The following is a 25,402-nucleotide window of genomic DNA, read 5'->3' on the forward strand; positions in this document are numbered from 1 at the left end:
ATCTGCCTAGGTTTTCTATTCCAAGGTGAAGGAGACCTGGAACACCCCCAAGGTCTTAAATGCAGGGACACGCCTGGGGTTGTCTGGCTTCTGGGAGAGATTTTATTTATCTACCAAGGGCTGGAGTTGGAGGGATCCTTTAAGGAGGGGGAGCTGCCTCCTTTTCTTCGTTAACAGGGAAAAATCCTTTCTTGTTGTGCCCCTTCTATGGGCTATCAGGCCACGAGTGCAGGAAAGGTTCCCCATAGACGGTCACCGTGCTGCATCTTGGCTCAGCACCGAGGCAGGGGCAGACATATATTCTTTACTACGAAGTATTTCGTAAGAAACCTGAGTCTGTTTCCTCTCCTGCAGAATTTCCCTTAGCTCTCATTGAGAGCACCTGGATTATAAGCCCAATCCTGGCCGAGAAGGTGTCTCTGGCACTTGTAGCCTCTCTGCTGGAGGCAGCACCCGCCAACAAGGGGAAGGGACACAGAACGGACTGCTGTGCAGGCGATCAACATCAGTTCCACGTATAGTCGATATCAACGGTGACATATGTGGTCTTCCAATAAAGTCTATGCTTTTAGTCACTTTTAGAAAATGTACTGCCTTCTGTCCGTGGCCCGACGATACTCAATTTTATTACCCCTTCCGATTTAACTTGTATTACGTGGGAAATTACATGAGCAATAGTTAATCTGACAGAAGAATACAATATTGATGGAGACAGTGGCAAGGCAGTTGCTCCTCTGGAAAACGTCCAGGCTGGTTGCAATCCTTCTGGGCTCCGAGCTTGCAAAACCAAGCCAAGGATTTACTTTCTCTCATGACAGCTGCTTTCTGCCTGCAGCTAAGGTCAGTCCACTAAACCGGGACTAACTTCTAGCAATTAAAATACCGTTACTGCGTGAGAGAGACATATGTCTTTCTATCAGAACCAAATGGTTCACCCAATAGATTATTTATGTAGGCACTGAGAATGGTGCTATCGTTGAAGGATATGTGAGGGATTCCCTGCTCTCTGACTACGATCAGCAGCCCACACAAATCGCTAGGTTTATGTTCCCCTTGGTGATGGCTGTGTTTCTCACGGGGGAAGAGTAGGGAAGGTTTCACGTCTCCTCTGCTGAACTAAAACAAATTCACTGGTAACCTAGGATACACACACACACACACATACATACACACACACACACACACACACGCTGTCTCACATGCACACACTCTCACACACTCCCTGTATTCCAAGCCACCAAAGAGAAGGGCAAAGCTGTGGCCTGATGTATCCAGTTTGCATATATTCTAGAATTTCCCAGTTTTGTTTCCCCTTGTTACTTAGATCTGAATATAGTACACTGACTGTAATTTGGACAGACCAGAAGACGTCCCCCTTTTCTCAAAAACATAATTCTGCTGGTGCAACTTAATTTAAAATGTATTCTCGGATGCTTCCTATTGTGTCTGGAAGCTCCCAAGACCTGTAGCTTTTGTTTTATAATTCTCATTGCTACTGTTAAGCCTATCCCAAATGAAATTCAGGCTGGTGGTCAGGTTTGGGGCTTTAGCTTGGGTATTGTCTCCCTCTCTCCCTCTCTCCCTCCCCTCTCCCCCCACCCTCCCCCTCTACCTTTCCCACCCACTCCCTCTTCGTTTCTTGTCCCCTCTTCTTTCCCTCTTCCTTTTTCTCCCTCCCTCCGTCCCTCACTCTTTCCCTCCCTCTCCCTCCCCTTTAATGGATTTCTTTCTCTTCCCCTTTAACTGGTTTCTCCTTGATCTCTCTCCAATAACCCAGACTCAAATTCACCTGCTAAACGTCTTTTGCAGTTCTAACTGGTTTCTACAGCATCACATTTTGTAATTATTACACCCACCAAGTGTCCATGTGCTCACGTGGACAGAGCTCCTGACCGATATGTTGCAAGATGAAGTAACGAATGCCAGTTCTAGGCCAAAACTTCTAAGAGCTGGTGCCTGCCTCTTACTGCCAAAGTGACCATGGGTGCCTTGTCTTCCAGAGGGTGCAGAAGCATTGAGTACTGGTTATATAATTAAATTTCTCATCATTTGAATAGTTTTATGTGCCTATAGCCAACCACTAACCATAATGTATCGATCTAGTCCTTTAATGGTTGTATAATGTGACTTATTCTTAGTAGAATGTTTTAAATGAATGCAGGTATTTAGTTAATGCCAAAGGACATTTTCTTCTCAAAACTTAAAATATTTCTGGTAGAAGGGTTGGATAAATACATTAAGCAGTAAATGGTTTCTTTGATTTGTTTTTGGCTCTCCTCCATAATTGTTAGAATTCTACGTAACATTCTGGGCCGTCTATAAAGACTCATGAGTTCCAAGAGCTGAAGAGTTAGCCTCTTTCAGTTGAGATTATGATTCATCAATAAAAATGTTACATGCTAATAGTTTCTAGATTGATTACCATCACATAAAAGACCACATTAGGTTGCAATCATCTATAAGTGCATCATATAGTATGAAGCACTGTTTGGGCAACAAGGTGACAATTTCCAATTTCTCAAATTATTGCATGATATCCTTTCACCTAAATCATTGCTCTTTATGGTGAGGGAAAACTAAGAAGAAAAGAAAAGAAACTCTCAATGCTTAGCTTATTATCCAAAGTTGTATCATCATATCTATCTGTGGGATACTATACCAACTTCTTTTTTTTAATACTCAGCCTATCACAGATGATAGAACTAAATTTGCTGAATTGATTGGAGAGACGAAATATGAGAAAAATAAACAATCGCTTCTATTGTTTGTCTTCAAGTATCTTCACCGGGCCATTGCCTTGTGACCGAAAACTGGTTAGGAATAGTGTTTTCTGAAGATTGGACGTTGTAAGGCAGCCAAATTACTAACCTTACTGGCCAAGGTAAGAGAAGCAAACACTCACTGAGTGTTTAATCACTCTCCATAGATGAACTCGTTATTCTCCATCAGATCATTTGGCTCTGCAGTCATCTCATTCCTGCACTGGTGATTCTTATTCCAGCTCCTTCCTTGTAAAGGTTGTCATCTATGGCTCTTTTCTTGCCACAGTGGCAGAGCTGAACTGTTGCTACAGTGATCACATGGTTGCAAGTCTTAAAATATTTACTATCTGGCCTTTACAGAAAATGTTTGCCAAGCCCTGGTTTAGATAAAGTTCATGGGGTCTAGAACGAAAATGGTATTCTTAGATTCACTCTGTTTTGGTTTTCATGACGTGGCACAACACGTTCCCCCATGACCTGCCATTTCTCTAAATCTCAGTCCAAAACAAATCATTCTCCTCACCATGGAGCATGTTGTTTCCAATTCAGTTAGCCTTAGTTGAAGTCAAGAGAAGAGACAGGTGTCTAGTCATCACTGTGTCAAATACTATGAGAATTCTTAAAAGCATACGACCAAAGTACCAGGTTTTAGGTTGCAAAATAGCTCGTCTGGGACCGGAACGGGGGAAAGAGTTTGGATGCACTTTTTTAGGATTGGGTTCTGAATATCACTGAGTTGCAAGGCGGGCCACCCCATTTCGCCTTTACTGGAAAACAGGGAGCATCGCCAAGAAGCCGTCAGCATCTCCTTTTTCTCCCCCGTCCCCAACAAACTGAGCCTAATACAAACAGCTCAATTCCAACATCTATATTCCAGCTCAGTATTTCTCAGCTTTCTCTTTACCCTGTGGAAAAAAGAGCTGCCGATGTAAACAATGAATCTGATGGCTAACTCTAAAACAAAATCATTTTCTCCTCTTGAAGTCCTTTGCAAATTATCTCGTCTTATGATCTCCTTTTGCTTTATGCTGGGTCTCAGCAAGTGAGGTGAATTTAAAAGGGGGTCTGGAAAGCCAGTAGCTTCAGGGACTTTAGCCACCTTGAAGGAAGGGATGTTCAGTATGGCTCAGGAGGTCAGAGCTTGTTGGAGCTGGAGGAGAAACGGCTTCCTTCTACCTTCCGCTGTCTCCTCTGCCTCTGCAAGGAAGATGGGTGTGAGTGATGGGTTTAAGGAAGAACTTGCCTGAAGTCTCTGGAAAAGACTGGAAAGAATCTTTAAGGATGGTTGGGAATTCCGATCTTGAAAGTTCTCTCAACATAGGATCCCAGCCCTCTGCCTTAGAAGGTTTGGCTATAGGGGGTGCCTGGGTGGCTCAGATGGTTGAGCATCCAACTCTTGATTTCAAATCAGATCACGATCCCAGGATCATGGGATCGAGCCCTGTGTAGGACTCTACCCTGAACGTGGAGCCTGCTTAGGATTCTCTCTCTTTCACCCTCTATCTCTCTCCCTCTCCCCGCTCACACATGTGCGTGTTCTTTCTCTACAATACTAATAATAACAAAAGAAGGTTTGGCTGTAGAGTTTTTTACAGTCAGGGTAGGGATGGGTGTGTGTGGATACTTTCAGTTTGCTGGCTCTGGACTAAGCCTTTGACAACGATTGAGCTGTCCAGATGTAATGATCTTTAAGGAAAAAGTCACAGGGACACCTTGGCTTATCGCCAACAGGACAGGCACGATCCCTGGGCCGGAAGGTGGCTGCTAGAGTGGACTTCACTCTCAGTGTCTTAGTTTCCTAGAACTGCTGAACAAGTTACCACAAGATGGGTGTCTAAAGGAGTAGAAATGTATTCTCTGACAGTTTGGGAGGCTAGAAGTCCAAAATCAAAGAGTCAGCAGGTGGGCTGTTTTGGAGGTTCTGAGGGAGAACCCATTTCCATGCCTCTCTCAGCTTCTGGTGCTTACCAGCAATCTTTGGAATTCCTTGGCTTGTAGATGCATCATCCCAACATCTACTTCTGTCTTCTCATGGAGGTCTCCCCCTTTGGGTGTCTGTGCTATGTCCAAAGTTCCTTCTTCTTGTAATGACACCAGGCAACTGAGTAGAGCCCACCCCAGTCCATCTTTTTGGTTTTGTTTTGTTTTGTTTTTTTAAGTTTTATTTATTTACATCCAAGTTAGTTAACATATAGGGTAAGAATGGTTGCAGGAGGAGAGTCCAGTGATTCATCATTTACATATGATGCCCAGTGCTCATCCCAACAAGTGCTCTCCTTAATGCCCATCATCATTTAGCCCATCTCCCCACCTAACACCCCTCCAGCAACCCTGAGTTTGTTCTCTGTATTTAAGAGACTCTTATGGTTTGCCTCCCTGTCTGTTTTGATCTTACTTTTCCCTTCCCTTCCCCTATGTTCACTTGTTGAGTTTCTTAAATTCCACATGAGTGAAATCATATGTCTGTCTTTCTCTGACTTATTTCACTTCGCATAATACATTCTAGTTCTATCCACGTTGTCACAAATGGCAAGATTTCATTCTTCCTGATCGCTGAGTAACATTCCATTGTATGTATATCACATCTTTTTTATCCATTCATCAGTCGATGGACGTTTGGGTTCTTTCCATACTTTGGCTATTGTCGATAGCGCTGCTACAAACACGGGGGTGCATGTGTCCTTTCGAAACAGCGCACCTGTATCCCGTGGATAAATGCCCAGTACTGCAATTGCTGGCTCGTAAGATAGTTCTATTTTTAATTTTTTGAGGACCCTCCATACTGTTCTCCAGAGTGGCTGCACCAGCTTGCGTTCCCACCAGCAGTGCAAGAGGGTTCCCTTTGTCTGCATCCTTATCAACGTCTGTTGTTTCCCGAGCTGTTATTTTTAGCCATTCTGACAGGTGTGAGGTGGTATCTCATTGTTTAATTTATATTTCCCTGATGATGGGTAATGTTGAGCGTCTTCTCCTGTGCCTGTAGCCATCTGAATGTCTTCTTTGGAAAAGTGTCTATTCATATTTCCTGTCCATTTCCTAACTGGGTTGTTCGTTTTTTGGGTTTTGAGTTTGATAAGTTCTTTACAGATTTTGGGTACTAACGCTTTATCTGATTTGTCGGTTGAAAATATCTTCTCTCATTCCATCACTTGCCTTTTAGTTCTGTTGATTGTTTCCTTCACTGTGCAGAAGTTCTTTATTTTGATGAGGTCCCAGTAGTTCAAGTTTGCTTTTGTTTCTCTTGCCTCTGGAGACATGCTTAGTAAGAAGTTGCTGTAGCTGAGGTCAAAGAAGTTGTTGCCTGTTTTCTCCTCTAGGATTTTGATGGTTTCCTGTCTCACATGTAGGTCTCTCATCCATTTTGAGGTTAATTTTGTGTATGGTGTAAGAAAGTGGCCCAGGTTCATTCTTCTGCATGTGGTGTCCAGTTTTCCCAACACCATTTGCTTTAGAGACTGTCTTTTTTCCATTGAATAGTCTTTCCTGCTTCATCAAAGATTAGTTGGCCATAAATTTGTGGCTCTGTTTCTGGGTCCTCTATTCTGTTCCATTGATCTATGTGTCTGTTTTCGAACCAGTGCCATACTGTCTTGATGATTACAGCTTTGTAATACAACTTGAAGTCCGGAATTATGATGTGTCCAGCTTTGGTTTTGTTTTTCAACATTACTTTGGCTATTTGGGGTCTTATCTGGTTCCATACAAATTTTAGAATCGTTCGCTCTAGCTCTGTGAGAATGCTATTCTAGCTATTCTAGAGCTATTCTAGCTCTGTGAGAATGCTAGCTCTGTGAGGTGCTATTTTGATGGAGATTTCATTGAATGTGTAGATTTCTTTGGGTAGTGTGGACATTTTAATGATATTTATTCTTCTAATCCATGAACATGGGATGTTTGACCTCATCTTAACTTGATTATACCGGCAAAGACCCTTCTTCCAAATAAGGTCACATTCATAGGTACCAGGAGTTAGGACTGGAACATAATCTTTTTTGGGGACACAATTCTACGCACTATACTTAGCATGGCTTTTTCAGGGAGGCCTATGCTGGTAAGCCAGACAGTTTCTCCTTCAATCTTCCATAGAAATCCCATATATCACATGCCATGCCTGGTTGTGCTTCTGGGACCCAACACAACTGGAAAGTCACTCTCCCCTCCTGTGACACTCTCTGCCTCACTCTTACTCCATGTTTCCCTCACTTCTTTACCCCACGAGGTTGGGTCTAGGGTCTGGCCAGAAGCCCCTGAGTTGCCATCAGCTGATATCTTTCTATTGATTGCCCTCTTGGGTTTAGAGAAAGCAGCAGACTCTAAGGGTGACTTGAGATTCTAAAGACTTTGCCAAACAACTGCAACTTTCACCTCATGGGTTATGGTCTATATTTTGCAATAAGTAAAAGAAGGAATCATGAGTGGTGGCAGCAAGTCTGGTGTTTGGGTTTCTGCACTGAGTCTAAAGACCACAAAGAAATCTGCGAGGAGAGGTGACTGCAGTGGACATCTGCAGAGTGTTCCAGAACTCATGGTTCCTCCAAAAGGTGCGGGTGCACACAGACACCAAGCCATCAGTAGGCTCTTTATGTGAGGCTTCAGGGAGTGACCAAAAGGACAGCTGATTTAGGAATCCTAATTGGTGAGCAGACCCTGTTATGGCACAACGTGGAAAGAAACACTGTGGTCTTGTCCTTCACAGGAGGAAGAACAAGCTTACATTCTAGTCTGATTTAAAGTTGGGAGCTAGAGGTCCAGCTCAGCTTTACCACTCACCAGCCATGGCTTTCAGAAAGGAGTTGGTGGAGATATACACAGATGTCTCACTTTATAGATGGAGCAAATGTAGAGTAAGGACTCCCCAGTGGACGGGAGCCCTGTTCCAGGACTAGGGCTCATTTTCTCCACCAGTCCACTGCCTCCTTTCACAGGAAGGGCTGGGAAGGCCGTGGGCTGGAGTGGAGTTGAAACCCCTGCTTGATGGTACCCATCGTGATTTTTTTCGTGTGAAACAACAGCAAAGCAGCAGCAAACAAAGGGCTTTTTAAGATTGAAAAGTGAAAAACACCGATGAAGTATTTATTGGATCCCATGGAAATTAACAGGTAGCAATCCTAACCCGCTGGGTCCTTCCCTTCCCCATTCCCAAACAAAATGAAACTAATTGTGCTGACATCCACCCATGTTTGAAAAACTGAATTGAACCAGACAGGTGAGCAAGTAGACAGAACCTGAGGGTGTTACCTTAACCCTTGAACCAGCCTGGACCTGCTGACTGTCTAGCTCTTTCATCATCCGTGAAATGGGCATAAAAGAGGTATTGGCCTCGTAGGACTTTGCTGAGTGATACACACAGAGTTCTTAGAGCATCACATGGCTCACAGCACATGCTCATTGTTGTGGTTGTTGTTATGAAGTGAGAAACCTCTTTATATCCCTCACCCATACCAGAGCCTCTTACTTAAAAGATTTCTGTCCACTCTTCATTCGTTACTTTCATATTGTAAAAATAATGTTTGCTCTCAGTGAAAATTAGAAAAAGTGTAAAAAAATCATGCTTGAGCTCTGTTTTTTATTGTACTTTCATATTTTATTTTATTATTTTTTAAAAAATATTTATTATTTTTGAGACAGAGAGAGACAGGGCATGAGCAGGGGAGGGGCAGAGACAGAAGGGCACAGAGAATCCGAAACAAGCTCCAGGCTCTGAGCTGTCAGCACAGAGCCTGACGCGGGGCTTGAACTCACGAACCGTGAGATCATGACCTGGGCCCAAGTCGGACACTTAACCAACTGAGCCACCCAGGAGCCCCTGTACTTTCATATTTTAAACATGCATACACATCATTATTTTCATAAAATTGGGATCTTATGACCGTTTTGTATGCTTATTTTTAAATTTAGTATTACATTCTGAGAATTTTTTGATGTCATTGGATATCTTTTGCAAACGAGCGTGATTGGAAGCACACGGTGCCATGTGAGGATGCAGGAAGAGGTTGGGGTGATGCTTCTACAAACCACTGGATGCCAAGGATGGCCACTAAACCCCCAGAAGTCAGGAGAGAGGAAGGAACAATGCTCTCTTCCACTCTCAGGAGCAACTAACCCTGCTGACACTTTGATTTTGACTTCTAGCCTCCAGAACTGTTCCCATTCAAGGACGATACGACATCACAAGATCACTTGAACTCCATCATGATAGGGCCCGCAAAGAGCTGAACGGAGGGGGCATTGTCAACGACGTCAGCTGCTCTCCATCACACATTCACCTTGAGAAGCACACCGACCAAGAAGGTAGATAGTAAGTTAGCCCATTCTTTATCTTCGGTCTTCCTGACAATGAAGACACATTTTAAATGTGTCTTTTAAATGCTAGAAGATCAAGCAACTATACCACCAAGCAAACCAACAAAACCAAGAACGGCCAGAGGTAGAGGAGGTAACATCCGGACGATATGGAGAAGCTTCGTTGTGTTTTGTGGCAGGGTCCAATTGCATTTGTTTTCGCATGGATAGGTGGCTGTATTTTAAGTTCCATACTCTCCCCCTTTCTGCCTCCTCTGATGTGAATCAATAGCCATGGATGGTGTCTGTGTCTTTCTGGAATTTTTAGTGTTTTCCATTGGTTCAGCCTATAGAGGTTTTGCATATTTTTTGGCAGATTTCTGGGTACTTGATTTTTTAAATTGATAATTTATTTAAATTTTATTTTGAAACTCTTTGTCACTGGTATACAGAAATATTATGTGTATCTATATATCTACACTATATATAGAAATATATATACGCGCATATATTTGTATAAACACATATATGAACACACACATATATATGTATCTCCAACACATTTAAAAAACAATTTCTTTAATGTTTATATATTTTTGAGAGAGAGAGAGAGAGAGAGAGAGAGAGACCAAGCGTGAGTGGAGGAGGGGCAGAGAGAGAGAGGGAGACACAGAATTCCCTCTCAGGCTCCAGGCTCTGAGCCGTCAGCACAGAGCCCGACGTGGGGCTCAAACTCACAACCATAAGATCACAACCTGAACCAAAGTCAGACGCTCAACCAACTGAGCCACCCAGGCACCCCTCTCCAACACATTTTTAAAGTATTACTAATTCTATTAAATTGTCTGTAGACTTATTTGGATTTTTTACTTATATTATTATCTGTGGTTACTGAGGATTTTGTTTCTCATTATACCATTCTTAAAGTTTCATTTTTTTCTCTTGCTTTGTTATAATGCATAATATCCCCATTGGTGAGTAGAAACTGTGACTGAAATCACTAAATAGAAATTGTGTGCACTTGTTTTTATCTGGATCCCAGAGCAAGGCGTACAATGTTTTAATATTAGGGGTTTCACAGATACACTTTATCGGAAAAACAGATGCTTTCTTCTTTTTCTAATTTGCTATGTTTTTTTTAAACGAACTGGTATTACATGCATTGAACATTTTTTCTGCATCTGTTGAGATGATTGTATTTTTTAAATTATTAATGTAGTTGATTACATTAGTTGACATTCAATTGTTAAACCGAATTGGCATTCCTCAAATAAACCAATTTTTTCATGACGTGTTACAAAATCAGCCCGATTTCCATTGCCTATAGGTTAGTCTATGGGTTGGTGCCTCTCAAACTTGCGTATGGCTACACGCCTTTTGGATCTGATTAACACAGACATGCTGATTCACTAGTTTTTGTCTGGGGCTGCAGGTTCTGTATGCAGCTTCCATGTGATCCTGAAGCTGGTCCATGGACCACACTTTGAGAAGCAAGGCTATAGACATATGTGATTAGTGATTTATTGATAGATATGTCAATTAATTTTTTTGACTTCTTAAAATAACTATCTGATGAGCCTTGAATCTAAGTATTTTCCTCTATTGAATTTAAATATTTTCCTATTGAATTGGTAGGTCAAAGACCTTAAAACTTACTGCCCAATGGTTCTTCTTTTTTTAACATTTATTTATTTTTGAGAGAGAGAGAGAGAGAGAGAGAGAGAGCACGAGCAGGCAAGGGGCAAAGAGAGAGGGAGACACAGAATCCAAAGCAGGCTTCAGGTTCTGAGCTGTCAGCACAGAGCCCGATGTGGGGCTCAAACTTAAACTGTGAGATCATGACCTGAGCTGAAGTCAGACGCTTAACCAACTGAGCCACCCAGGTGTCCCAGTTGTCCAATGCTTCTGACAAAGGATATATACGTTGTGGTCCCACCATCAATATTAAGATCTCCTCTACCTAGCAAATGGAAAGCTTTTAAAAACTGACTATGGGGAGGGGGACAATTGCCTTCAGGTTATTGGCAGAATTCAGTTCCTTGGGACTGTGGGATTGGGGTCACCATTTCCTTGCTGGCTGTTGGACGGTGACTGTCCTTAGCTCCTACAGACCACCTGCATTTCTCTTCAGGTAACCTTCTTCCATTTTGAAGACAGCAATGATTATTGAGCCCTTCTGCCTTCTGCCACCAGCCAGAGAAAACTCACTACTTTTAAGGGCTCATGGGGTTACACTGCCCTCACCTCTGCCCCCAATTGTGAGCTCAGCTGTGCCATGTAATATGGCATGATGTTATGAGGGGGTCATCTTGTCATGTTCACAGATTCTGGGAAATAAGATAAGACAACTTTGGGGGGTCTATTTAGAAAGTCTGCCTACGATTCCATCCAAGTAAAATTTGTCATTTTCTCATTGCTTTCTCTGTTTTAACCAGTTCTATTCCTCTGTGCCTCGGCATTCTCACATTCTCAACCCTGTTTTTGCCTTTGTATTTATCTCCTATGTCAGGGTTAATGACGTTCCTAAGGCAATCAGAATAAGAATGGAAACCCAGCAGACAGATTATAAACTAAAAGTAGCTTTGATGACCAGGAGCATCACTTCTCCGAACATTTGTTAACAAAGTCTTTGGAGGATGAATAAATTTATGAGCTTCTGCTATGAGGTTGAAATTTTTCTATTTGATTTTGAAGGTTCATTAGAGTGAAAGTTTATGCACTGAGTGGAAGACCATTTCCCCAACGTGCCCAGGATCTGCTCTTTTCCAGGCAAAGAACATATCCAGATTTCTGAAAACTAGATCCAGAACAGTGAACTTATTGATGCAATTACCGGCCAGGTCAACTTAGCACCCAAGGAAAGCCTGCCTGTTAGGATTCAAACCATGCTGTCCTTGCAATGAGATGAGCCTGTCTTGACATCCTCAACTGGAGGTGGCCTCACCACGTGCCACATATGATGGAAAAATGCCGTTGTGTTTCCTCCTAACGTAAAATTACAAAAATTCTCTTTGAAACAATTCTATTGATCAATGCATTTGTTTTGATTCCCCTGGAAGGGAGAAGCTTCTATGTAAAAGCATGTCTAATCTACCATGACTTCACCAAGTCAAAATTATTATTGAAAGAAACTTTGCTAGTTTGATAGACGAATAATGATGTTTCAATTTGAGTGAGGCACAAAGCATTTCAGGCTAATTACTCATGTATGTTTCCAGTTCTGATTCTGTTCGAGTCCATTTTGCACCGGGTTGTAACCACGTCATGGATTCAAAGTAGCACCATTTTACCTGTGATATTTCTGATACGCATCTTGTCCTTTAACATTTTGCTTATTTTTGGACACAGGGACAGTTCAAACTCTTATGAGGTAATTCAAAAATGTTTTAGTGTTTATTTTTGAGAGAGAGACAGAGACAGAGACAGAGACAGAGCGTGAGCAGGGGAGGGGCAGAGAGAGAGGGAGACACAGTGTGAAGCAGGCTCTGGGCTCTTGAGCTGTCAGCACAGAGCCCGACGCGGGGCTTAAATTCATGAACCACAAGATCATGACCTGAGTTGAAGTTGGATGCTTAACTGACTGAGCCACCCAGGCGCCTCAAGATCTATATATTTTTTAATTTGACATCTCTCATCATTTTTTTAAGCTCAGAAGTTCACTTTTTTATCACAAGATCAGGTACATTTTTCCCCCCAGGCTTTTCATTATTGACTTTTTTTGACCAGGAATTTATTTTGAGGTATCGTGTGAGGTTGGGACGACACCCTCAACACCTGGGTGAGGACCCCTTTCAGCCATGCATGTCAGTCATTTTGAGAAGAATTCTGATAAATTCAGTTGTCTCCATTTCTCTCCTTTCCCAGGAGCTTTGGCTCCAATGCCCTCAGGGATGGGAGCTCCGCGTGGCCCTCCAGCTGACTCACCGCTTCCCATGTCCCTGTTGAGGACGCAGCTCTACCTGGCCAGGTTACATCCCCTCCATTGCCATACAAGTGCTGGAAACTCAGATAGGGTCATGGCAGACTGCAGCAACCCTATGGAAGCTTGCAGCTCACAGCTATGAAAATAAGAGCTGGATTTGTGAACACCATAAATCAAAACTTTACATTCTCAGTCATTCTTTAGTGGAGCAGGACAGTGTTTTCAGAATTTCCGTGACTACAAGCAGAAGAGTTCCTACATTTTGACATCCCAATGTTCTATTAAGGCAATGTAAGTATTGACGTATTCCTTGTACGCTCCTGCCTGTTTTCATAGGTCCCTGAGGCTTCGAGATTTACTAAATAGTGAGGTTGGACCTATTTATTTTTAAGATTTTATTTTTAAAATAATTATATTCTTTAAAAGCTTTTTTTGATGTTATTTATTTATTCATTCATTCATTCATTCCTTCCTTCCTTCATTTATTTGAGAGAGACAGCACGAGTGCGGGAGGAGAAGAGAGAGAGGGGCACACAGAATCCGAAACAGGCTCCAGGCTCTGAGCTGTCAGCACAGAGCCCCGCATGGGGCTCGAACTCACGAACCATGAGATCGTGACCTGAGCCGAAGTTGGACACCCAAATGACTGAGCCACCAGGCGTCCCTAAAAAAACTATAGGTCCACTGGAATTTGCAAAGACAGTGAAGACAGATTCCATATAACGTTCATCCAATTTCCCCCAATGCTGACATTTTACATAACTGTTGTCCAATATCAAATCCAGGAAACTGACATCGGTACCGTGTGTGTGCAGTTCTTTGCTGTTTTATCACATGTGTAGGTTCCTGTGGCCGCCACCTCAATCAAGATACAAAACTGTTCCATCCACCCAGAGATCTCCCTCATGCTATCCCTTTATTGTTACACCTCATTCCCCTCCCCCCTCCATAACCCCTGCAAACACCAGTCTATTCTCCACCTCTGTGATTTTGTCATTTCAAGCATGTTACCCAAACGAAACCATACAGCATGTGACCTCTTGAGATTGGCCGTGTTCACTCAGCATCCCACCCTTGAGATCCTTCCAAGTTGTTGCCTGTTATGCACATTTCACGCCTTTTAATTGTTGACGAGTATTCCATGCTGTGGATGGACCTACCAGTCTGTTCAACCATTCATTTATTCAGGGACATTTTGGCGGTTTCCAGTTTGGGGCTACTATAAATAAAACTGCCATGAAAATTCAAGTCCAGCCAGCTTTCGTGTGGATGCAACTCTTCGTTTCTCTGGTTTCAACGTCCAGGGGTTCTACTGCTGGGTTGTAGGAGAAGCGTATATTCAGATTCTTGAATAAACTGCCAGATTATGTTCCAGAATGGCTGCACCATTTAATATGCTCACTCGCACTGTATGATATACCCAGTTTCTCCGTATCCTCACCAGCACCTGGTGTTGTCACTACTTTTCCTTTTGGCCATGCTGGCAGGTGTGTGGTGATATCTCGTCCTGGTCTAATTTGAATTCCCCTGCGAGCTAATGATATGGAACATTTTGTGCTGTGCTTCTTTGCCATCCCTATGGTCTCTTTGGTGAAACGTCTCTTCATGTCTTTTGCTTATTTTCCAATTGGATTGTTTGCTTTGTTACTGTTGACTTTTGAGAGTTCTTTATATATTCTAAACATGGGTCCTTTGTCGGATATGTGGTTTGTGGATGTTTTTCTCACAGACTTCAGCTTGTCTTGTCATCATTTTAATGGGGACTTTCACAGAGAAGAAAGTTGGAATTTTAATGAGATTATTTCATTGATTTGTTCTCTTATGCATTGTGTTTTTGACATCATGTCTAGAACTCTTTGCATATCCTTAGGTCATGGAGATTTTCTACTCTTATCCTCTAAAGGTTTTATAGTTTCACGTTTTACCTTTAAACCTATGTCCCCTTTGGGTTAGGTTTTGCATGTGGCGTGAACTTTAGTTGGGGTTCGTTTTCCCTTGTCCATTGAACCCAAGTTGTTCTAGCGTATTTGTTGAAAAGACCATCCTTCCTCCACTTAATTGCTTTTGCACCTGTATCAAAAGTTTTGAATTTTGCCTCTTGCAGAGCACACAGCCCGCAGTTCAAAGTCAGATGTGGTGAAACCACCCTTTCTGTGGTCTGAAACATCGCATCCAGGGACAAGCCACACTGGGGCTCAGTGGTTGTCCTGTATACACTCTTGTTGGTGCTCAATGTGTCATGGAGAGAACCTCGCATCAAGAACAAGTTATTATCAAAGCTGAATACAACAGGCAATTTACTGGCAGGCTGAGGAGAGAGAGAGAGAGTGTGTGTGTGTGTTAGAGTTTGTAGATGGGAGAAAGCATTCTTACTGAAACACGTTGCTTGAGGTGTAAGAGGCTTATGGGGTCGTCAAAGAGCCAGCTTGGGAACGCTGGGTAGGTTCAGAAAAAACACTGGTGCACGGTGAACCAGTCTTCAGGGCGTAGCTTATAACCGGCGAGCCTTCTTCTACCGTAACCACGCGTATAGTCCTGATTCGGAAACAATAGAACTGTGGTTCGAAAATGCTGCTCACCCTAACATCTCCCCAGAGAAGTGACAAAAAGAGGCAACTCCAATCTTCTTTGCACAATGGCTGAACTGATGTCCAACTCACAAGCAGGATGCAGTTTATTTGCTTCAGTCATGGGACCACGGATTTGCTGAGTGATAAGCTGAGGCCACCCTAACATGAACTTCCACTTGGGAAACCACTCCTTCAAATGGGGCTGCAGTTGGCTTCCCCTTCCAGTTGACTTCTGCTCCTTTGCACACATACCCTGCTCTGGACTTGGGGACACAGGACCTCTGCGTAGGGCAGGGATGGCCAGGGCGAAGGGCCTGCTATTTTCTGCTGAGGGATTTGACTGAGTGTAAAACAAAATGGCTCCCGTGGCCTCTGGGGTCCCGAACACCGCCGGCTCCATGGAAACCACCAGCAGCCTCTTGCCCAGACCCAGACTGAATGTCTGTTTAAAACAGGCTCTCAGCAATAGTATACCTGGCTGAGAAATTAAAAATGTTTATGACTTGACAGGCGGTCGATTCAAGGACCTGAGTGCAATTTAATTCCCCAAGAAGGAAAACATGGGAAATAAGGGGGAGAATACCCACGAGAGAAGGAGAATACATTTGAAGGATGGTGAAGGACAAAAGTAAATCATGAAACAGCTGCTTCATCTGACCTGCCGGGGCCCAGCCCACTGTCACGGGCACACGGGGCACTGTGCTTGCCTGTCGTGAATAATTTGTGAATCACTCAGGATCTCCAGCAGCTTTTATGTGTTCAACATATTTACTGAGTTCACTCCATGGGTCTGCTAACAGAATGCCGATCTAAAGGGGTTTCAGTGTGAACAGGAAAGAGACAGCTTTGAAGACCAAGTTACAGTTCTCTTTTTATGGGTGGTAAAATACATGTAACATGAAATTCGCCATCTTAACCATTTTTAAGTTACTCTTCAATAGTGCTGCATACTTCCATTCAATTGTGCACCTTCACCATCATCCATCTCGGGAATTTTTTCCTCTTGTGAAATTAAAACTCCATACCTACTAAATACTAACTACCCCAGTTCCCCTCTCCCAAGCCCCTGGCTACTGCTATTATAATTTCTTCTTTATGGTCCTGCCTACTCTAGGGAACTCATATAAGTGGAATCATCAGTATGTGTCTTTTGGGGACTGGCTTATTTCACTGAACATAATGTCTTCAAGGCTCATCCGTGTCTTAGCATATGTCAGAATTTCCTTCTTTTTAGAGGCCGAATAATATTTCATCGTACGTGTATACTGCATTTGGCGTGTCCATTCATCTGTTGAGGGGCACTTGGGTGGCTTCCACATTTTTGCTCTTGTCAATAATTCTTCTAAAAACATGGGCGCACAAATATCTATTTGAGACACTGCTTTCAAATATTTTGGGTATCGACCCAGAAATGGAATTGCTTGACTGTATGGTATTTCCCTAAGATCAAGCAATTCCATTTATCAAAAATAAAAATACAACTTTAGCGTAACTATTTTTAATTTTTTGCAGCCACACTGTTGCCACACTGTTTTCCATAGTGGTTGCACCATTTTACATTCCCACCAACAGTGCGTAAGCATTCTAGTTTTCCCATGTCCCTGTCAACAGTTGTTATTTTCTGTTTTGTAATAGTAGCCATCCTAATAGGTGAGGTGATAACCCATTGTGGTTCTCATTTGTATTTCCTTGGTGATTAGTATTACTGAGCATCTTTTCAGGTGCTCATTGGCCATTTGTATAGCTTCTTTGGAAAGATGTTTATTTAGTCTTTTACTCATCTGTGAGCTGTTTTGTTGTTGTTGATTACCGAGCTAGACTTTTGAAAGGCATAATAGAACTATTTTTTGTTTTAAATAAAATATTTTACAATAGTGGGGTGCAGGGAGCTAGGCCTGAAATGGGGAGGCTACAAACCTGTGCCAGCCTCAAACTAAGCTGTTTTTTGAGATTAAGCCAAAGATGTGGCTTCTGTGAATTTCAGAGCCATGTCTTTAAAGCAAGAAGACGGAAACTTCTCTTGCGTTGTTGTCTGAGCAAAGGGATGCTTAGAGGTGTCTAGAAAACGGCCACATGGAAACGATTCCAGGGCCAGAGCCTAGTGCAAATCAGGTTGTTGTCCATCCAACGTGGAATAATCCACGACCTCTGCTCCCCATTCATTTCCTATGCTTCATTTGAAAAGAGGCTGCCCCTAGCTCTACATATTTTCCTACATATTTCTACAACACGTCGTGGGTGGGTTTGAAGGAGTAGAGTGTGCAGGGGGAGGTGGATGGCACTGGTAGGTTTAATTCATCAAGGGTCCGCTGAACACCCACCGGGAAGCTGGCGCTGGGTCTGGTGGGCACTCTGAGGGAAAAAACAGGGAACGACAAGACGTCTGGATGATAGGGAAAACCTGAAGAGTTTCCAAGCTCACTATGGAGAGAAGACGCTGGCCCAGGAACAGTGAAACAGAAACACAGTGGGGTGTAACGATTAGGAAAATGAAGGGACAGACAGAGTTGCAAGGATCCGGGAGCATCGTCATCCTGGTCTGGCTCACAGGTTGTACTGATCTCCGGAACAAGTGTCAAATAAGACCGTAATGCTCGTTCTCATTCTTACGGTTCAGTCTCTTTTCTCAGTTCCTGTCCTTTTGTAGAGGACAGTGGGGAGGCTGAGGCAGGGTTGGGAGGAATCTGCCATTGTCTGTTATAGAAGCATCTACTCATTCAGGGAGATCCGGAAAGCTCCCCTTGGGACAGTCAGTTTACCATCTTGGCTGGATGGTCCTTCCCCAAGGTCTAGCTTCAGTGGAGCAGAAGGACACTAAATATCTATCAACCAGGAAGGAAAAGACCAAGTTTTCTTTAACCAACAGAGGTTATAGGTAATCCTGTTGGCTCTTTTCAATAGTTAAGCAATTGCTGGGCAAGGGAGGCTATAATGCCCTCCAGCATGGGGGCCCAATTGGGATATTAACCTCCTCAGCAGTTTTAATTTTCAGTCTCATATGGGCTTAATTTTGAAGGCCTGGATAGGGTGCTCAATGTTCATTGAAGATAACCTCCAACCAATTGGCAAGATTGGCCAGGCCAAACACAACTGACAGACTGGACTTTCGTAGGCTGAGAGATCTTCAAAATATTTGTAAGATGATGTCTCCAATAAAATGTTTACTCTTCCCGTCATTCAAATAGGAGCTATTCCTTGGAAGGCCCTTAAGCAATCCTGTAGGTTCAACGAACTCAACAGCGGGAGATGAGGCCTCAAAGAACAGAGATAGGGCCTTGCCACGCTGGTTGGGTCTCCTTTATGTTTCACTGGTGATTTTTCAGGATGCCAGGGAAGAGAACCAGGGGCTATATTCTGACCCCTCCACGGTCAGCTTCGCCTCGCATTTCCTTCTGGCCAAAAGTCTGTGGGAGGTGAGCCCAGGATCCTCAAAGCTGTTCCAATTATGTTTCTATGTCCCCTTGATGTCCACCTGGCAGATGTCTGTTCGTAGGTAAATGCAAATTTACCACAATGAGATATGACGTCATACCCACTAGGATGATTATAATAAAAGAGACAGATGGTAACAAATATTGGCAAGGCTGTAGGTAAATTTGGATCCTCAGAGGTCACTGGTGGGAATATAAAATAGTATAGCTGCTTCAGAAAACAGTCTAGAAGTTCTTCAAAAGGTTAAACATAGAATTACCATATGATCCAATAATTCCACTCCTATGTATATGCCCGAGAGAAATGAGGACATGTCCTCTTCCACAGTTCTAGAAAAGCCATTCAGGAGCTATTATGGTTTTTATCCATGTAGGCAGCCAACATGCATTCATTCACATAATTCATTCATTTAACAAATATTGACTGTCTACCAAGAGTCAGGCACTGGGGAATGGTAATAAACAAAACAGAAAAAAGTCCCTCACTCATCTATCTTACAAACCCGTGGGGAGAGGGACGCAAGCTGGAATATGTAATAGGTAGGGATGTTAGGGTCTGGGGAGAGACTGCAATTTTAAATATGACCAGGGAAGGCTTCCCTGGGAAAAGGCATAATTTGAATAAAGACCTGAAGGAAATGCAGAAGAGAGTCAGACAGACGTCTGGAAGATTGTTCTAAAAAAACCCCCCAAAAGAATGTTCTAGACAAAGGGATGAGCAAGTACAATAGCCCTGAGGAGCAAGTGTGGCGGGCACACGCCGGGGCGGCAAGACCAGAGGGGCTGGTGGGGAGTGGGTGGGTGATGGCTTTTCCTCAGTGAAATGGGGAGCTGTGGAGAATTGGGGTCAAGAAGTAACAGGTATGAGTCGGGTTTCGAAAGAATGCTCTATTTTGTGTGGGATAGAGTCGGTTGCTCACTGGTGCTCAGGACAAGGTGGGAGCAGGAAGACTGTTTAGGAGGCTGTGGCAGTAATCCCACAGGGGACGGTGACATCCTGGACGAGGCAGCCTCAGTGTGGGTGGTGACTCTGCCATTGCCCTTGGAAGAGAGGAGGCAGATGAAGTGACCCAAGCTTTTATCGTACGCTAGAGACAAGGTGGGCAAGTGAAATCCAGAGATGAAGCAGTGGAGAGAGGAGGTCTGGGCTCACAGGCCATTTGCTGGGTGTTGTTTACACAACTGAGGAAATGGCTGGCATCCTAGTCAAAGGATGGCTGCTGCCCATCTACTATGAAATGACGGAATTAATCTGCTTGCCGGGTTCACTGTAAATGGTGGTGAAGAAGCAACATTAGTAAATTGAGAGGATAAAGTTGCTTTATTGGTTTGGTTTCCAAATCACAGGAAGAAAAACACCGAATCGGTTCAGTGAGCAAACACATACAGGCGTTTCTGAACCACAAGGCGGAAAATCATTTGCGTTTTCTTTCGTGGCGGGTTTTCTGGATTGTCCAAGGACAGAGCACCATCATTTCCTTCCATTTCTGTCTTGAACTTTCACTTCCTTCCCACTGTTTTTTTCTTTTTTTCTTTTGTCTTTTTGTTTTTTGATTGTTATAATCGCCTCTTGTGGGTGGTTCAATCGCACTCTGTGGACAATAAAGCAAAAAATACCTACAAGAAAATAGAAAATGGACAGGTCTGGAAAAACTTCTTTATCTAAGAATGTGTAATTAGGAAGAAATATTTACTTTAGGAAAAGTGCTCCTTTAAAATTTTTGAAAATGTTAAAAATTTTATTTAAATCTAAGTTAGTTAACATATGTAATAATGATTCCAAGAGTTGAGTTTAGTGATTCATCCCTTACCTATGCATGTAAGTGATTCATCACTTGTATACAACACCCAATGCTCATCCCGACAAGTGCCCTCTTCAATGCCCATCGCCCATTTAGCCCATCTACCCACCCAACACCCCTCCACTAACCCTCAGTTTGTTCTCTGTATTTAAGAGTCTCTGATGGTTTGCCTCCCTCTCTGTTTTTGTCTTATTTTCCTTCCCTTCCTCCGTGTTCATCTGTTGTGTTTCTTACATTCCACACATGAGTGAAATCATATGATGTCTGTCTTTCTCTGACTGACGTATTTCGTTCAGTATAATCCCCTCTAGGTCCATCCACATTGCTGCAAATGACAAGATTGCGTTCTTTTTGGCTGCTGAGTAATGTTCCATTGTATATATACCACATCTTTTTTATCCATCCATCTGTCAGTGGGCATTTGGGCTCTTTCCACAATTTGGCTGTTGTCAGTAGCACTGCTATAAACATTGGGGTGCGTGCTTTTCACGCGTGATCCCGATGTGCCGCCCTCTCCTCCTGTCTCTTTCTCTCTCTGTCCTCTCTCCGTGGACATGGTCCCCTACCCTCTGCAGCTCTGCGGCTTTGCTGTCCCCCAATTCGCCTCTCCACACTGCATACCTGCCGAGTTCTGTGGCTCGAGTTCCGCAGACTGCTGCGTTAACCCTCAGGTCAATTTCCTAGGTGTTCGAAACGATCTGATGCTGGTCGAGCTGCATTTCAGGGACGGGACAAGCTCAGGGTCCCCATACTTCTCTGCCACCCTAACTCCTGTCCTCGGAAAAGTGCTCCTTGATTGAACTTCAAACGCGTTTTGAATGCTCAAACTTGGATTTCCTCGCAGGCTTTGAGGAACGCAATTGTAACTTCCAATCCTGGGAACCTGTTGTAGGTGCTGAGGATCCAGAAGTGAATGGGTAAAACCCCAGGGGGATGGGGCTATGGTCTAATCCAAAGGTTTTGCCCTACGAACTCAGAAAAGGGCAAACGAGCACAAGGCTTCAGTTCAGGGTTGTGAAGAACACAGACACACACAGACACAGGCAGGGATGTAGGCGATAATCGCGGTAGGCATTCAGATATACGACCCAGGGATGCACTAGGGTCGAGGCAGGGCTGCACGGAGGTGGCGGGAGGGGTTCAGGACCCGGGAAGCAGGCTGTGGTTTGGGAGTCGGGATTTACAGACTGGGGTTCCAGGCAATTTCACGTGGAGAAGTGGAGGGAGGTGAGGCCGGAGGAAGCAGCCAACGATTCCCTTTTAAAATGCAAAGCGGAAACTACTTCGTCATCGTTTGACTGATCGTAAGATTGAAGCTGGACAATTTCGTTCCAGATCGTAAACCAGTTGCCCTCTTGTGCAAGATGAATTGCCAGAAGGACCCACTGGCTCTACTCCGGTGATGGGATGAGAAACAATGCGCGTGACAGGTTGCCTGGGAATTGAGACGTAACAGTGAGGGTCCAACCCCGGGAATCCGTTCTCATGCAAGGGAAATCAGGAGGGGAAACCGCTGCGAGTTGTGGGGCGAAAGCTGGATTCCAAAATGGCCAGAGAGGCTTTTCTACAGATGTTTGAATGTGACACATTCGGAGACTGTCAAAGAGGTGCCTTAAAAGCGAACACTATGTTCTGGCTACAGTGGAAATTAATTAACTCCTGTTCTTTCAGAGGAGCTAACATGGCATATGCTGTTTTTAGTCACTGAAAAACGTTTCTTTGATTTCGGTCTTATTTTATGTTGCCTTGGGAGAGACACATAGCCCACCCTCAGGTACTGGACATGATCCTCCTTTATAGCCCAGAAGTGAGGAGAGGGTGTCTTAGAGCTAAGCTCCCTGCTCCTGGCTTTACCGCCGTTTCATCTCTCGGTGCCTCAGTTTTCTCATCTGTCAAATGGGATGATGGTGATAGCGGTATCCATTTCACAGGGTTGCTGGTGGAGGATCGTTAGCATTGGTACAGCAGCTGGCCAGCCCTCTGTAATGTTGGCTGTGAGCCCCGCGGTCTGCTTTTCTTCCCATTCCCCACGCTCTGGAGCTAACCAGTGTGTTTCTTGCTTACTATAGACTTCCTCATGCCTTATGTACATTGCGGGGTTCCCGGTCTTCCGGGGGGAAGAGCTACTTTTCATGGGCAGCAGCCTGGTCAGCGGCTGCGGGAGGGATGGGAAACCTCAGACGACGTCTCCGTGAGGCCCACAGATGCTGGAGATGGGGCCATAGGTTCATCTTCTCCCATAGTGCATGTCTCAGGCAGCCCCTAGAGACCTCTGCTGAGCATTAGTTATGGCGGCAACTGGTAAATCAGGAGTCATCAGGTATGGTTTCCAGATCCACTGGGCGAATCATTTTGATCAAGCATAAGGTTGAGTGGCAAAAGTTGTTGTCATTTATATGGGTTAGAAATGATGCGCATTGGCCGTCTCGTATGATTCAACCTAATATTTCAGGTTTCCTACCTCCGTTCGTTAACGCATGTGATTTCCGACTTTCTGGCTGGAGCCACCCATGTCACAGGCTGCATTAGTGAGCTCGGAGGAAAAAAAAACCCACAATTCCACTCTACATCTCACCTGAAATCCTTAACTGAAGCACTTTGTGCTAGTCGTTCGATAACATTTACTAGATCCTCTGTATGCTGAACATGAGACAACGCTTACTCACTAGGTGTTCAGTCTAAGATCGGTAAAAGTCATTATCTTCACCATCCGCCATATGTAGACACACTCAGCCTCCCCGGGTGGCCACCAGGAACATGCCGAAGCATTTGGGGAGGTCATGAAAGGACTCCAGGTGGAGTACGAAGTATAAGAAGGGTGCCAACCATATGCACGGGCTGACTTTGGAAGCATTTGGGGTATGACTTGTATATATGTGGAAGAAAAGGCAGCTCTCAAAGGGATTCCCACGATCCAAACTCTCTCTTTGTGCCTGCTGTCACTTTTGGTGCAGGGATTCCCAGGTTAACCACGAATTCCCATGCTGTTCTTGCCGGGCACTGGTCTCCAAAGAGTTGGTCGTTTCTTCCTTCACGCCTCTTAGGAATAATTACAGAGAGTTTTCAGACTTTGCATCTCACACGCTAGAAGCCTGATATTTCTTCGGTGACCATCTTCGACCGAAGGTTTTGCTTCTCTTTAAAACACGCTGCCACCTGCTGGGTGATAGACCAGCCTTAGAGATATATCAGCCAGGATAGGGTAGGCAAGGCTGCGGGAACAAATAACCCCAAGATCTCAGGGACTGAAACCACAAAGGCTTATTCTTGCTTCCACTGTGTGTCCGTTGCAGTTTATCTGGGGCCTCTGTGCACACTGGTTTCACTGGGACATGCTGGCTGCGACAGCTCCAGTTCTGTGCTTCCATAGCCGGAAAAAGAACACGGGTTCTTAAAGCCTCTATCTGAAAGTGACACGTGGCTTTTGAAGTCACGTGACCACATGTAGCTTCAAGAGGAGGCAAAAGAGTGCTGTCAATCTCTCACACAGGAATCAGAGGGCTGGAATTATCAAGCGAAGGCCAATGATGACCGCTGCCCGTGGCCAGCGGGAAAGCACATGTGATGCTCCAGCTTCCTCTCGCTATTGGAAGAGCTCCGTCCTATATCCTTGTGTGCTCAACTGGTTGTGCTATTTTGGGTTTTTTAAAAGGAAGGAAGGAGTTGCATTCTGCTTCCTTTGTTGGAGAGAGAAGTGGAAGATGACTTCTTTTTTTTTTTTTAATTTTTTTTTCAACGTTTATTTATTTTTGGGACAGAGAGAGACAAAGCATGAACGGGGGAAGGGCAGAGAGAGAGGGAGACACAGAATCGGAAACAGGCTCCAGGCTCTGAGCCATCAGCCCAGAGCCTGACGCGGGGCTCGAACTCCCGGACCGCGAGATCGTGACCTGGCTGAAGTCGGACGCTTAACCGACTGCGCCACCCAGGCGCCCCAGTGGGAGATGACTTCTGATGTGGTTGTATGAGATCATAATGATAGGATTAACGGAGCAGGTGGGTTTGGAGGTGTGCCCAGTGATGGACCCTCACTGATCCATGAGAAGCTGGTAGGATTTTTTAATCTAAAACTGAGGTGAATTTTATCATAAACTCTAACATCATTGTTTTCTTGTAAGAGTAATATGTGTTTAAAACCTAAAAAGCAGCCTAAAAGTAAAGCAGGAAAAAAAAAAAAAAAGATTGATGGATGTGTATAAGAAGCAGGCTCCTAAGAAAGACCTTCCCAGGGCGCCTGGGTGGCTCAGTCGGTTGAGCGTCCGACTTCAGCTCGGGTCACCATCTCGCGGTCCGTGAGTTTGAGCCCTGCATCGGGCTCTGGGCTGATGGCTCAGAGCCTGGAGCCTGTTTCCGATTCTGTGTCTCCCTCTCTCTCTGCCCCTCCCCGGTTCATGCTGTCTCTCTCTGTCTCAAAAATAAATAAACAAAAAAAAATTAAAAAAAAAAAAAAAAGACCTTTCCGGGGGCACCTGGGTGGCACAGTTGGTTAAGGGTCTGACTCTTAATCTTGGCTAAGGTCATGATCTCATGATTCGTGAGGTCGAGTCCTGTATCAAGCCCTGTCCCTGTGCTGATAGCACAGAGCCTGCTTGGAATCCTCTCTGCCTCTCTCTCTCTCTCTCTCTGTCTCAAT

Source organism: Prionailurus viverrinus, chromosome C2 (assembly GCF_022837055.1).
Source record: "Prionailurus viverrinus isolate Anna chromosome C2, UM_Priviv_1.0, whole genome shotgun sequence".
NCBI classification, from domain to species: Eukaryota; Metazoa; Chordata; class Mammalia; order Carnivora; family Felidae; genus Prionailurus; species Prionailurus viverrinus.